At 38.0% G+C, this 14,767-nt stretch overlaps 1 protein-coding gene and 1 long non-coding RNA gene across 2 annotated transcripts in view; one reads left to right on the top strand and one right to left on the bottom strand.

Annotated features, from left to right (window-relative positions):
• ptprga (protein tyrosine phosphatase receptor type Ga) overlaps nucleotides 1–14,767 on the top strand; it is a 502,971-nt gene that overhangs the window by 71,792 nt on the left and 416,412 nt on the right.
• LOC141376525 (uncharacterized) overlaps nucleotides 1,555–14,767 on the bottom strand; it is a 33,539-nt gene continuing 20,326 nt past the window's right edge. The window contains exons 2-3 of the long non-coding RNA XR_012386965.1: nucleotides 3,391–4,919; nucleotides 1,555–3,256 (exon numbers count right to left, since the gene is read on the bottom strand). This is a non-coding gene — a long non-coding RNA (uncharacterized lncRNA). The remainder of the gene's footprint in view (nucleotides 3,257–3,390; nucleotides 4,920–14,767) is intronic.

Below are 14,767 nucleotides of genomic sequence, written 5' to 3' on the forward strand. Positions count from 1 at the left end.
TATAAGATCGCAGCATATATTCGACAACAGCATTCTAATTTTACTAGGGAATGATCTACAGAGTGTTCTTCAGAGCTGTTGATTCAACTCAACTTTATTTCAATTAGCAGTTTGAGTTGGACATTAGCATGCTGATAAGCTGATGACGTCACAGCAAAATCCTTTAGAGGCAAGTCAGTTTGCTTTACAGCCATTTTGGAAACATGTTTCTATTGCATGTGCTTTTTTTGTAATTGTTGCTAATAGTGTGATTCAGTGGTCTATGCTAAGCTAAGCTAAGCTAAGCTAAAAGTGCTCTCGCCAGACCCAGAGATTGGCTGAAGGGATTCAAAAATGCTAAAACATACATGTTTAACTCTAGGAGACTTAGTGGAGTGTTTTTTGTATACATTTAAATGGTATCATTGTACCTTTCAGCATGCTAAAAATGTTTCATTCAGCTAATGTACTAACAATATCACAGGATTGGTTATGTTCCCTGAAAGGAAAGATGCTATTTACACCTTAATGAGTGATATGATTGTTTTCATTCAGTTTTAACCTTCTATACTGTCTCTTGTGATCCTCAGTGTAGTATAGTACATACAAATGCTGGTAAAAAGAGCTGTATCACCAAGCTCTTAACAGTGCATTTTGTTTTTTGTGCCTTGTATACATTTAAATGGTATCATTTTAGCATGCTAAAAATGTTTCATTTTCAAGCTGGCCAGCTAATGTACTAGCGATTGATTGTGTTGCCTTTAATTTATTAATATCCTTAACCATGCACCTCTTATCGTTAGTTTACTATAAAAAAATGATCCCCTTTAATAGCAGACAGTACTCAACTGTCATGGCATGTTGCTAGGTTAAACGCAAGCAATTTCAATTGGTGGCCTTCTTGGAAATATGCTAATTTAGAAGGCTGCAGCATATAGTCGACAACAACATCCTAATCTCATTAGTTCTCGTTAGTGATCTAGAATGTTCTACAGAGATGACACAGCTCATTCAACTTGACTTTATTTCAGTTAGCAATTTTGGACATTAGCATGCTGCTAAGCTGATGACGCTACACCAAAATGCTTTTTAAGGCAAGTCAGCTGGCTATACAGTCATTTTGGAACTATGCTAAGCTAAAAGTGTGCTCGCTAGATTGGCTAAATTGATTCAAAAATGTTAAATCTTTCTTGTTTAACTTTAGGGAACTTTTAAAATGAGCCTATTTTCAAAAAAGTGGAGCATTTTTTAATACATATTTCATCATAGTATCATTGTACCTTTTAGCATGCTAAAAATGTTTCATTCAGCTAATGTACTAACAATATCACAGGATTGGTTATGTTCCCTGAAAGGAAAGATGCTATTTACACCTTAATGAGTGATATGATTGTTTTCATTCAGTTTTAACCTTCTATACTGTCTCTTGTGACCCTCAGTATTGTATAGTACATACAAATGCTGGTAAAAAGAGCTGTATCACCAAGCTCTTAACAGTGCACCTTGTTTTTTGTGCCTATGGATGGATAATGTGTGGACCAGCACAGAACTAGCAAATCTTTTTTTTTTTTTCTAGCAGAAAAGATGAAGGTGGGGGTTCAAGAAATGACAGCACCCACTGTGTTAATTTCTTTTGAATAGATGATTGTAGATTTATGTGCTTTAGGAAAATAATATTTAGGTAGAAAGCATTTCTGAAAGCACGCAGGTAATGCACACCAAAATTACCCCACGACACTGAACACTAACATGCTAATTATTCATTCAAAGGTGGAGTTGACAGCAAGGACCTGCCATCGTTGTGGCACTGTTTTCCTTTGCTATAACCAGGTGCAAACATATCTTTATTTACTGAATTCGATTAACCTACCTGAGGAACAACGGCGGTGTGCTTGATGGATAGAGCTTATTTTCTGCAGGGTCAAAAGTCAGGCTTTGCCAAAGCCTTGTGGTAAATTGTTTGTTGCTGTTGTTGTTGTTGTTACTGCTATTGTCTCGGTTGTAGTACTGTTTAGGATATAAATTGGGAGGGGAAAAAAAGCCAAATGATCAAATTGTTGATTAAAACAGGGGCTAATTAGATTTAGACAGGTTTTCGTTTTGTGTTCAAGTTATGTAGTCACTATCTCTTTCCAGACTTTCATGTTTCAAACAAGTTCATGTTTCTGACAAGTTTAAAACGCTGTCTATTGTACAAAAATCATTTATTTATTATATGTTGGCTATCTTAAAGGGATCGTTCACCCAAAACGGAAAATAATTTACTCACCCTTCACTTGTTCGAAACCTATTTGAGTTTCTTTCTGCTGTTGAACACAAAAGAATATAGCTTGAAAAAAGCTAAAAACCTGTAATCATTGACTCCTTTCTAATTTGTTTTTCTTTCAACAGAAGTCAGTGGTAAAGGGTGTTCCTTAGTGTTCACCATAATGTGAATTACGGGGGGTTGAGGGGGATTGCTCCCTTAAGTAACGCTTAATATGTATATAAATATACATTATACCACCCCTATAATAGTTCAAGCCGCTGTGAATGCATAATTGCGCCAATCAGTCTATCCAACAAGGCCGAATTAGTAGATTTAGAACCCTCATAGGCCTTGTTGTGTTTGCTTTCTTTTAAAATAGGTGTTTTTATCTAGATATAGCCTAGAATAAAGTCAAACTAGACACATAGTTTGTAGTTCAACCTACAGTAACATCTGAAATAGCTAATCTGAGAATACTGTAGGTCAAAATACACTAAATATCCCTCAAGACGCTGAAAAATGAAATAAGCTTTATTAATAAACTAGACGTAACTAAAAGTAAATACATAAATGACAGAACCATGAAACATTTCACCCCCCCATATAATTCGCACACTGTTCAACAGAAAAAAGGAACTCATACATGTTTGGAACCATTTGAGGGTGAGTCATTTCTGTGGTGAACTATCCCTTTAAACTGGACGCTTCATTTTGTAATGTCACTTGGGCCTTGCAAGCTATTGGATAATGTTAACTAATCATCAAATGGCTATTAAGGTGATATTTTAGGAAACTACTAATTTGCCCCATCCTAGTAAGTGTAACCCACCAATCCTACTGCAACCTCCATTACACTCAATCCCCTAAACCTCACTATCATCCCGGACGAGCCCCCATTTGTAACCCACCGGTCCTACTGCACCCAGCCTGGTCTGGGCCGGGGTTGAACCGGCAATTCTTTGCCTGGAAGTCGCTTGCTCTAACAAGGAGGCTAAAAACCATGGCCTCAAGCATCTGTCGCTAGAGCACCTTTTGAGGTCAGAGGAGTTAGGATAATTGAATAGCACTTCGCTAGCTGACCACCGTTACACTCAATCCCCTAAACCTCACTGCCATCCCCGACAAGCCCCTCATGTCACCCACCAGGTCCTACTGCACCCAACCCAGTCTGGGCTGGGTTCAAACCAGTGATTCTTTGCATGGGAGTCCATTGCTCAAACTAGGTGTCTAAAGACCAATTCATCTAGAGTCTGTCGCTAGAGCACCTTTAGAGGTCAGAGGAGTGAGATTTACCTGCATAGCACTTCTTTAGCTGGCCTCCGTTACTTAAGTAACAGCAACTTTACCCAGTCGAATTGCCCAGCCCAACGCTTTTCACAAATATTACTTTTCATATTAAGGAGATAAAGCAAATTGCAAATCCACACAGTTTTAAGCACTTTGGCTGTGAAATGGCCTTTTATGGCTCTAATGAACGAAAGGTCTGAAGCAGGTACTCAACTTTAAGTGGAAACGCAGTCTGATGGTGTGGAAGGCCAAGAATAGTTGCGAGATTAACACCCCTCCCCACCCCCTCATCTACTTCGCCGATATAGTCCCCAGACTCTATTTAACTCTGTTCGACTCGCACGGAAATGACATAATGTTCTTTAGATGTATGAGCAGTTCTCAGGGACATCCAGAAATCAGCCTATTCGCTTGAACTTTTGCTCACCTCCCCTTCACTTAAATTACCCTCAAAACACTCCGAACCTCAACACCGTGTGCCGCTTAAAAATGAAGCATTGGGCAAGAAAGGATTGATAAATGAAGGCAAGGTAGACAGGTGTCCGTATTAAATCTTTATGGTACAGTAAGCCCACTCGAAATGATCTCTGCTCAAGGTAGCATATCCGTGCTTAATTTGATTACGGCTATTGGAATAAACAAGGCAAAATAATGGCTTTATGCCCGGCTCGTTGGGATGAGCAGTAAATAAGATGAGAAGTGTTATATTAACTGCACATAGCAAGCTTACAGGAAACTTGCAGATGTTTGGACGATAAAGTCATAGCCAGTATGTCAGGAGAGAACATCGATGCTGTCTGATAGTAACTTTGTCTTGGTTTGTGACAAGTGAAGGGTGAATAAATGATGACAAATTGTACTATCCCTTTAAGAATCAAGACTAGAGAGATACTTATCTGAGCAAAGTAGGGCAAGTTTGACCTTTGTTGTATAGAGTCTTAAAAGAATATTTAGAGACTTGTCTAACATCGCTAGGTAACAGTGTAAGTGGATAAAGATGGAATGCGTATGGCCGAGAGGGAGTGGAGGAGGAAAAAAGCTTGAAATACCCAGAGTCCCGTGCTGAGAGACTAGCGTGGAAGCTCCAGCCTGTTTGCTGTAATAAGTCCCTGTGCTGTTTGTGATCTGCTCTACTTGTTAGCTGTTGTCAGTGGTGGTGCTCAACAGGACCGCCTGCAGCTGTGCTTTCTGAACGCAGCTCGCCATGTGTGTCTTCAACACGGCGCTCGGGTGGGTCGGGAGCCCTGGGCTTCTCTGGAGATCAGGGGTAGGAGGCATGCGGATGCAGGGGATGGAAAACACAGATTGAAAGAGACCAAGAAAAAAAGGCGCCAGAGGGTGTCTTGAGAGCTGGAGGACTGTGGGATGAGAATGGATATGTCGTGCAGATTGCCAGGTTGGTAGTCTGCAGGAACACAAGGTTTACAGAGGATTGAATGGCAGGGATATAACGTATGTGAAGTAAAGAAAGATGACTGCCTTTTTCAGTTGTGTCAGTGGACTGATCGCAATTTGTATTGTCATTAAAATCCTGCTCCTATTTGTCGCATCACCAAACACACATGCTTTCAGATCAGAGACAATATGAATGTGGGTCATTCTGACAGTGGCAATTATCAAAACAACAACAGAAGACTCAGTGCTGCTGTAATACATTCATTCATTCATTCATTTTTGTTTCTTATTTACCACAGCGGAACCAACTATTCTGGCATATGTTTTACGAAGCGGATGCCCTTCCAGCCGCAACGAAATACTGGGAAACACCCATACACTCTCACAGTCACACATGCACTCATACACTAAGGCAATTTAACATATATGTTTTTGAACTGTGGGGGAACCCAGAGGAAACCAACAGGAACTCGAGGAGAACATGCAAACTCCAAAAAGAAGTGCCAACTGGCCCAGCTGGGACTTGAACCAGCGACCTTTTTGCTATGAGGTGACAGTTCCTACCACTGAGCCATCGTGCCACCCTTTGCTGTCCTACAATGGTCTTGATATTTGTTTAAGAGGACGAGTTATAGCTTGTTTTCACTGAGCGTACGGTGAGGTATAGCACAGTATGGTATGCTTTTATCTCACTTTTCATTGTCAGAACGGCAAAACATAATATCCCACATTTTAGGACTCTTTAGTTAGGGTATAACAAGGGTGGAGCTAAACATTATGCTAAACTTGCAATTTACGCTGATTGGTTTACAGGAAATCATCATTTCCAGCAAGCCAGGGAAGCAACAGCACAGGCTCATTCTGAATACATACCCCTATATACATTTCTGGAGAGAGTAAAATACGTCCCAGGATCTATGTTCTGCAGTTTTAGTTTTCGCAAATCTGCAAAGGACGCTTTATATGCTTTTTGAGATCTCTAAAGCACTGATTGACCCGCCCACCCACTTCCCTAAACCAACCGCAGTGTTTTGAGAAGCAATCCATAAAATAAAAAAAATGCCCTCACCTGATTTTTACCATGTTTTCAAATTTTTACAGTATTCTTACTCTGTTATTTATTTGTTTATTTTATTTTTTGGCTTCTGTTTTTGACCTGCTTTCTGGAACCATTATACACCGGACTCGAACTTTGTCGTTGCGGTCAATGTCGAGCTACCGGACAAACTGGTAAGAACAGAAAAGCCGTCCACATTGCAGGTAAGCGGTCGGCTGGTAAGCGCGAAATGAAATGAAATCTTACCACTCCGTAGCGTTCGATTTTAAAGATGAAAAGCAGCCATACGTACCTCTGGCTACATAATGTGTGACCTCCAGAAACGGATATAGGGTTACGCTTTCAGAATGAGCCTATGTTGAATAATATAATGACAAAGTGCAGCAATTAATCAACCCGAGCTCAAACAAAGCTTGCAGATTTCTTGTGATTAACATGAAATGTCAAGACGAAAGAACTAGATCTGCTGTATGTCCTCCATTGTTGTTGATTGGACTTTTGAGTCTATTTTAAACTTGGGGATAGTGCGAGAGGTGGCATTTCCTCTCTTTAATTGGGTGTGCTTGCTGTGCTTCTATACTTGAACTATTAAAGTTGAACGCAAAAGACATGATATGTAAATGACATGTATGCTTTCATTCTTTTTTTTTTTGGCAATGAAAGCGTTGATCATGGCTTCTGCGTTGCACTATGCATATACCAAGTAATGGTACTGTTAGCATTGTAAATGGAGGTTTGATCAGGGAGACCCATGCTGGATCATACTGTGCTGTACTGAAATGTACCACTCCAGCTGATGTACCAGTTAAAATGGGGCGGGATGATGCTGCTGGCAACTTTTTAAGCAATGTTGTGAGGCAATTTTAGGATCCATGATGTTTGGTTTCTTTTCTATAGAGTTTGGGCAACAAACTAGTTTCCTGATCTGGTTGTCCGAATTAGTTCAGTTCAGTTCAAGGCATTGCGTGTATGCTTTACTAGAAAGATAGGTCTTTAATCTTAGTTTAAACTGAGAGAGTGTGTCTGAGCCATTCCAGAGTTTTGGAGCCATATATAAGAATGCTAGACCTCCTTTAGTGGACTTTCAAAAGAGTTTAAAGTAAAGAAGGACATTTAGTGGCTATTCTGGGAACTACCAGAAGCTTGGTTAGATAAACATGAGCTAAATTATTTAAAGCTTTATAGGTATGAAGCAAGTTGCCTTGTGTCTTACTTGAATGTCTATTAATGGCATCATTTTCCAATGTTCCTAGCATCTTTGCTTTAAAAGATGCCGAGTGTATCATGAAACATTAGGCTTTAGACTGCAACATGATCCAATCCCCTTTCCTTTTCCCCTGGATTAGTCAAGGTGCTCACTTTTAGCAAAAGTTCTTAACTCTAGAACTTGTTGTGTCCTTGAACCAGAGTCCCCGTGAAGGAGGTTTCACCATTGTTTTGTTTACCTTTGCTGCATTTAGCTAACAAACGCTCATTATTACTGATCTAACGCTCAATGAGCACCGTAGGGGTTCACTTCATTAGAGCAATATGCCCCTCATCTGTTTCCCCCCTCCCCTCTTCATCCTCCATTCACTTAACTACTGTTTCGTTTCCCCTTCCTCCTTCCTCTTCCTTTATTCACCTCCACCTCTCCACTTTCCTCTCCATTCATCTCGAGTCTCTTTTGCTTTGTTGTTATTTTTGGTAAAGGCTCCGTGATCGTTTCGGCACCCCTACGGCACTTCTCCTCTTCCATCTCTCGCTCCTTCCCTTCCACATCTTCCCCCTCACGTCTAACCCTGCGCTCTCTTGGTCTCTCTGCTAATTGACATGGTGAGGGTTCAGGGGGATTCTGAGGCCAATGCTGTGCTGTTTGCGAGCTGTTTTGTACCAGAGGCTGATAGAACGCGGCAATGTGTGAACACCATGTGCTGCCATAAATTGGGCGTCCCATGTGACTCGGTAGGTGCAGTTAGCGAGCGCGCTGAAAGCGATGCTCGAAGCGGGAAATACTTCAAATGACCTTAGAGCTACACTGAGCCCAAATAACAAGACTGAAGGTGCAGTAGGGACAGGATAAGCACTCCAAATCACAGCAGATGACTTTCTGCTGCTTTGGCACACTTGTCTTGACACAGTGAGGCCTGGTGCTTGTATTGGTGACACAGGTTTCAGTCTGTCATGTGGGGATGGGCGATACCTTATTGTTTGCAATATAATGCTAAAAATTCTGTCAACAATAAAAAACTTTAGTCTTATCGTAATACTTACTGACTTACTCCCAGGGCCATTTATATCAAAGTTGATATTTAGCCGCACCATATTGGTGTTTTTATTGCATCATTTTTATATGGTAGGTTGTTAGCCCAACCCTTTACCTGGAGGAACAGGACTAACACACATACACTACGGACAATTAGCTTACCGAATTCCCCTACAGCACATGTCTTTGGACTGTGGGGGAAACACACAGAAATACCAACTGTCCCAGCCAGGGCGGTACCCACTGTACCACCGTGTCGCTCAGACTCATTGTCAATTATTTCTTACAGTACCACTTAATGAAACAAGCTAATAATTAAAGTTAAAATGTCATTAATAAAGTGTTAATAAAGGCAATTTGCCCCCTTATTCTAAAGTGAAAGTGATGTCCACATTAATTGTGGCACTTATTAGGGAATATTCAAGTTTATTGACTAAAAACAGCTAATAATTCTGGTTAAAATGTTGGTAATACAGTGTTAATGAAGAAAATTTGACCCCCTATTCTAAAGTGAAAGTGATATCCAAATTAATTATGGCACTTATTAGGGAATTATCCAGTTTATTGACTCAAAAAAGCTAATAATTAAGGTTAAAATGTCATTAATACAGTGTTAATAAAGCCAATTTGACCCCTTATTCTAAATTGAAAGTGATATCCATATTAACTATGGCACTTATTAGGGAATATTCAAGTTTATTTACGAAAACAAACCAATAAATAAGAACAAAATGTCATTAATACAGTGTTAATAAAAGCAATTTGACCCCCTATTCTAAAGTGAAAGTGATATCCACATTAATTATGGCCCTAATTGGGGAATATTCCAGTTTATTGCCTAAAAAGACCTTATAATTAAGGTTAAAATGTTGGTAATACAGTGTTAATGAAGGCAATTTGAGCCCCTATTCTAAAGTGAAAGTGATATCCACATTAATTATAGCACTGATTGGGGAATATTCCAGCTTATTGACTAAAAAAAGATAATGATTAAGGTTAAAATGTCGTTAATCCAGTGTTATTAAAGAAAATTTGACCCCCCCCCCATTCTGAAGTAAAAGTGATGTCCACATTAATTATGGCACTTATTAGGGAATATTCAAGTTTATTGACTAAAAACAGCTAATAATTCAGGTTAAAATGTTGGTAATACAGTGTTAATGAAGAAAATTTGACCCCCTATTCTAAAGTGAAAGTGATATCCAAATTAATTATGGCACTTATTAGGGAATTATCCAGTTTATTGACTCAAAAAAGCTAATAATTAAGGTTAAAATGCCATTAATACAGTGTTAATAAAGGCAATTTGACCCCTTATTCTAAATTGAAAGTGATATCCATATTAACTATGGCACTTATTTGGGAATATTCAAGTTTATTTACGAAAACAAACTAATAAATAAGATTAAAATGTCATTTATACCGTGTTAATAAAGGCAATTTGACCCCCTATTCTAAAGTGAAAGTGATATCCACATTAATTATGGCACTTATTAAGGTATATTCAATTCTATTGACTAGAATAAGGTTAAACTGTTTATTTATTACACTATTTTAGCCATATATAATTGCAAACCAGGAGTGATTAAACATAATTATAGCTTACAGTTTGGTTTATCTATAATACATGGCTTATTAAATTGTAAATAATGGTTAAAATGCCTTTATGTTCAGTTAATCATGAATTATGTGTTTGCTCATGCTTAACTGATGCCCAATTGTGAACAAGTTCATCATGATTTACAAGTTTAACTGAGCTAAACTAATTCATACTTAATATGTTTAGTTAATCATTAATTGTTGGTGCTTTTGTTGTTAACAAATGCTTAATTGTGAACTAATGAACCATTAGTTGATGCTTAACTAATGCATTATTTTGGAACCTTAAAATAAAGTGTTACCAAACATTTTACATAATGATTATATTACCAAATTTCAAAATAAAAAAAAATGAAAACAATCTCAGCAGATAAAACAAATCAGCAAAGAAGCACTGAATAAATAAATAGCCTAAAGTGCTTTGAGTGAAATGAAAATGTTTTCGCTACAGAGAGTTGTTTTTATTCATTTGAATGGAAAAGCAATTCACCCAAGACCACTTTAATGAACCGCATCGTCTTGTTTTCTGTAAAGATTAGTGGTTTTCTCAACCTGATGTTCTCCTCCTAATAGATATGTATTGTTTTATATTAGACCGCGGCTGTGGATTGCGATCCATATTTGGTTTATGGAGGTTGAGCCTTGGTCACTGAAACATGTAAGCTGCCTTTTCTTGTTCCGCGGGGAGAAATTAAACTATACCGAGCTTAATCTGTGATGACTAGCCTTCTATTGATTTCAGTGAAAATGTTTTCGCTGTTGAATGAAAGCACCAAGGTAAAGTATATCATTTACACAATGCCAATTCAACTTCTTGCAATCGATTCCAGCTTGAATTTAACTTTCAGATTGCACTGAGCCCATTATAAAGCAATAACTCTGCTGTCCATAAATAGTCAGCGGCGCTAGATATCTGAATGCTGCTTTATTGGGAAGGTCCATTAGGCCCTTTTTTTTTGCATGAGGGAGGATTTACTGTAATATTTCTGTTTGGTCATCGGCGATGGAAAGAGAATGCAAGGCACACTACCCCTCCATCATGGCGGTAAATTCATCATTCTCGTTTTGCCGCTATCTAATAGCTTTCTCAAGGATGTGTGTACAGCTTGAATGAAATATGGTTGTGCGTCAGTCTATTTGAATTGAAATGAGATGTCTCTACTTCTCCCTGTCATTTAGCGGAGCTAAAATGGAGGACTGACATAAATCAAAAGATTTTTTAGGACGTTGCCGGGCCACTTAAAATGAAAGAATGAATATAAATGAATAGGCTCGGAAATGTAGGCTTGAAATAAAAAAAAGCTGATCCAACAGAATAAGCTGATACGTTTATGCATTTTAGTGGTAAGCAAAATAAAATTGTACACTCGAATTTGCAAGAGCAAGTGGAAAAATGACAGTTTGACGTACATGGGCCAAAATATAATAATAATAATAATGATGATAATAATAATAAAGATTTTTAACACTTCTATTACAATGAACAATGCAAAAATATATGTTAGATAAAAAAAAATTCCATTAATTTTCCTTTGGCTTAGTCTTTATTCCAAGGGTTGCCACAGCGGAATGAATTGCCAACTATTCCAGCATGTTTTTTACGCAGCAAAAACCCTTCCAGCTGTAACCCAGTACTGGGAAACACCCATAAAAAATGACAGTTTGACGTACATGGGCCAAAATATAATAATAATAATAATAATAATAATAATAATAATAATAATAATAATAATAATAATAATACTACTACTAATAATAATAATAATAAAGATTTTTAACACTTCTATTACAATAAATAATGCAGAAATATATGTTAGATAAAAAAAAATCCGTTAATTTTTCTTTGGCTTAGTCTTTATTCCAAGGGTTGCCACAGCGGAATGAACTGCCAACTATTCCAGCATATTTTTTACGCAGCAAAAACCCTTCCAGCTGTAACCCATTACTGGGAAACACCCATAAACTCTCACATTCATACACACACATACACTATGGCCAGTTTAGTTCATCCAATTCACCCATCTTAGAACGACAACGATTTGACATCCACAGTGGCGTGTAGCATTTCTGAGCAGCCCTCCTTCCTCTCTACCTCTGAAAATGCACATCACGTGACCACACAGACACAGCCATGCGCTCGAGACAGCAGGTCCAGGCAGTCAGAGGACTGCTTCAATCTTTCACTCACTAGTACTTAGTCATTTTAGCGAACACCTCAGATACTGTTGGCTGGTTCCTGTTGGTTGTGCGTCTTTTTTACCGACGCCATTATAACGACACAGATCACTGCCTATTCACGAGTCCCGCAGAAAAAGTGACTCACAGATGGTAATTATGTGTGTATCTTGCCTTTATTCATTTACTGTATGATTTGTTTATGGGTAAAACAAAGACCATGCAGGTCAGGTAGTTTAAACGGTAGGCTACAAATAATTAATTGGTCATTAATTAATTATTCATAATCGAAAATCGAATCGAATCGTGCCTTTAGAATCGAAAATGTAATCGAATCGAGGATTTGGAGGATCGCGACACCCTTACCAGCCACCCACCCATTTTGTTATTTAACCCGGAAAACTACTGTAATTTAAATAATTCGCTTTGAACAAAATCATCTGCCAAATGACTAAATGTAAATGACTGGTTCTATTATTTTACCCTTGTTTACATTTATCTTTTTTTTTAACCTTATCTTCTAATATTTTTTTGACTACTCCTATGTACAGCACTTTGGTCGACTATAGTTGTTTTTAAATGTGGTTTATACTTAAATATTGTATTGTATCTTGTCCATTTACCAATCTAAAATGGCCCATATTAAAGGTGCAGTAGCTGATTGTCTTCAGAAGCATTTTTTTGGGTAACACTTTACAATAAGGTTCATTAGTTAATGCATTTACTAACATGAACTAATCATGAACAACACATGTACAGCATTTATTAATCATAATTGAACATTTACTAATGCATTATTAACATTCAAGTCCATGCTTGCTAACATTAGTTAATGCACCATGAGTTAACATGAACTAACAATGAACTACTGTATTTTCATCAACTAACGTTAACTAACATGAACAAATACAGTAGTAGATGTATTGTCCATTATTTGTTCATGTTAGTAAATGCATTAATTAACATTAACTAATGAACCTTATTGTAAAGTGTGACCATTTTTTGTTGTGCTGATGGAAAGTCTCTTCACAGTCCAATAGTAATGATTACAGTAAATGATCTAAATGTATTTATATGTATTTTAATATTTTGGGTAAGGCATAAAACAAAAAAATGTTCATCCAATTAAATAGAGTCGGATTGACATCTCTCATAATTCCAATAAGTAGGCGAAACTATCTGTCAGCTAATGCAGATTTGAACAACTGCGCAGCCGTTTGTACGCAGCTTCGCCGACCACTGTTGGTGCCGCGTGTTCACGAGAAGGTAAAAAACCTGAATCAATATTGGAGTTACCTTTGCATGCTGGAGAAAGGATGACACAATGGCTCAAGGATTTCTCTTAGGCCGGTAATGTTTTGTTTTAAAACTATTTTAGCTTCACGCAAAGCTGATGTAACATTAGATGTTGTTACAAACGGGTTATATCTTCACAGAAGTGTTGTTCAGCCATTAAAATCCTCCGATAATAGACTGATACCACTATTTTCAGTTTCATAAGGGACCTTTTACAGCATCGATAATGTAGATTTTAATCAGTTTAACAACAAAACACAAGTAAATAGCGCTCTTCCGCCTGGTCTCTCCCTATATTGTTTACCATGCAACTCAAAATATTCATTCTGAAATAGCATGTCAGTTTGGATTGCTCGCCACCGGACAAGCACTAGTCGCTTTTAACACATGAGAGAGGGTTCTTTTGCTGTGCTCGTATTTAAGGAGGTGTGGCTCTAGAAGGCAGGGGAGGGACTGTGATTCAGAGATTTATCATAAGCTGTTGTAGAAGATCACCTACTGCACCTTTAACATGGCAATAAAATAAATCACGTTATTTCACCGGTGAATGCTTTTTCTTGGAGTGTGTGGGTTTTGGAGAGCTTGTGGGATGGAAATTGTTGACCCAGTCTGTCACTTCAACTTTTGCTATAGGATGTGGAAGAGTTTTTTTTTTTGCTGAAGATACTGGAGACGCTCCTGTTGATGTGTTGTAAAGTGATTTTATTAATTTTTTTTAAGTATTATTATTTTTTTGTAAGTTCAAAATTGACAATATCCAACATTAACTATACTGTGTATGTGGTGTACCATAAGAATACCATGGTACAGTAGTAGAATCACCATAAATATATGTAAGAATCAGTGTAACCATTGCCATGGTATATCAAAGAATAATGTCATTACCATATGCTGGTATCAGCTCTGTAAAATCCTGTCATCCTTCCGCAAAGCTCTCTCGGTGTCTCTAATACATCACTTCCTGTCTTTGATGTCTCCGGGAAGCACAATTTTACATGTTGCCATGAGCTTTGCTGTCATCTTACGATTTCAAATTGAATTCTTCCCAGCAGCACATAAGGAGTGAAAAGCAGTCCCTCTCCTTTCCTCTCTCTGCTCATAAACGTATCCTCACACACGCTGGAACACACACCACCCGCTTTACAGCTCTGAATTGTTGATGCACTGTTTATACTCTTTAATCAGTTCAAATTTGTCACTCCAAATGCCAGCGTCATTCCGTACGCACGCAAGAATATGAAGTGTCGCATAAGAAAACATACTCATTAGCCGAGAGCGAGTGAGCTAAGAACAGGGATTGCTTTCGCCTCCTCTTTCTCCTTCCCTCCAAAGTGGTTTAAGTGTATTTTTAATGGGATGCCGAATTGAGAGCTTTACCGCTGATGCTTTTTCCCGAGCTTTGCCGCCTCCACTCCCATTTCATAGGTGTATAATTAGATTTGGTAGTCCAATGAGAAATACATTTCACAGGTATGTTTTATCAGCT

This window comes from Danio rerio, chromosome 11, assembly GCF_049306965.1.
Source record: "Danio rerio strain Tuebingen ecotype United States chromosome 11, GRCz12tu, whole genome shotgun sequence".
Classification (NCBI taxonomy): Eukaryota; Metazoa; Chordata; class Actinopteri; order Cypriniformes; family Danionidae; genus Danio; species Danio rerio.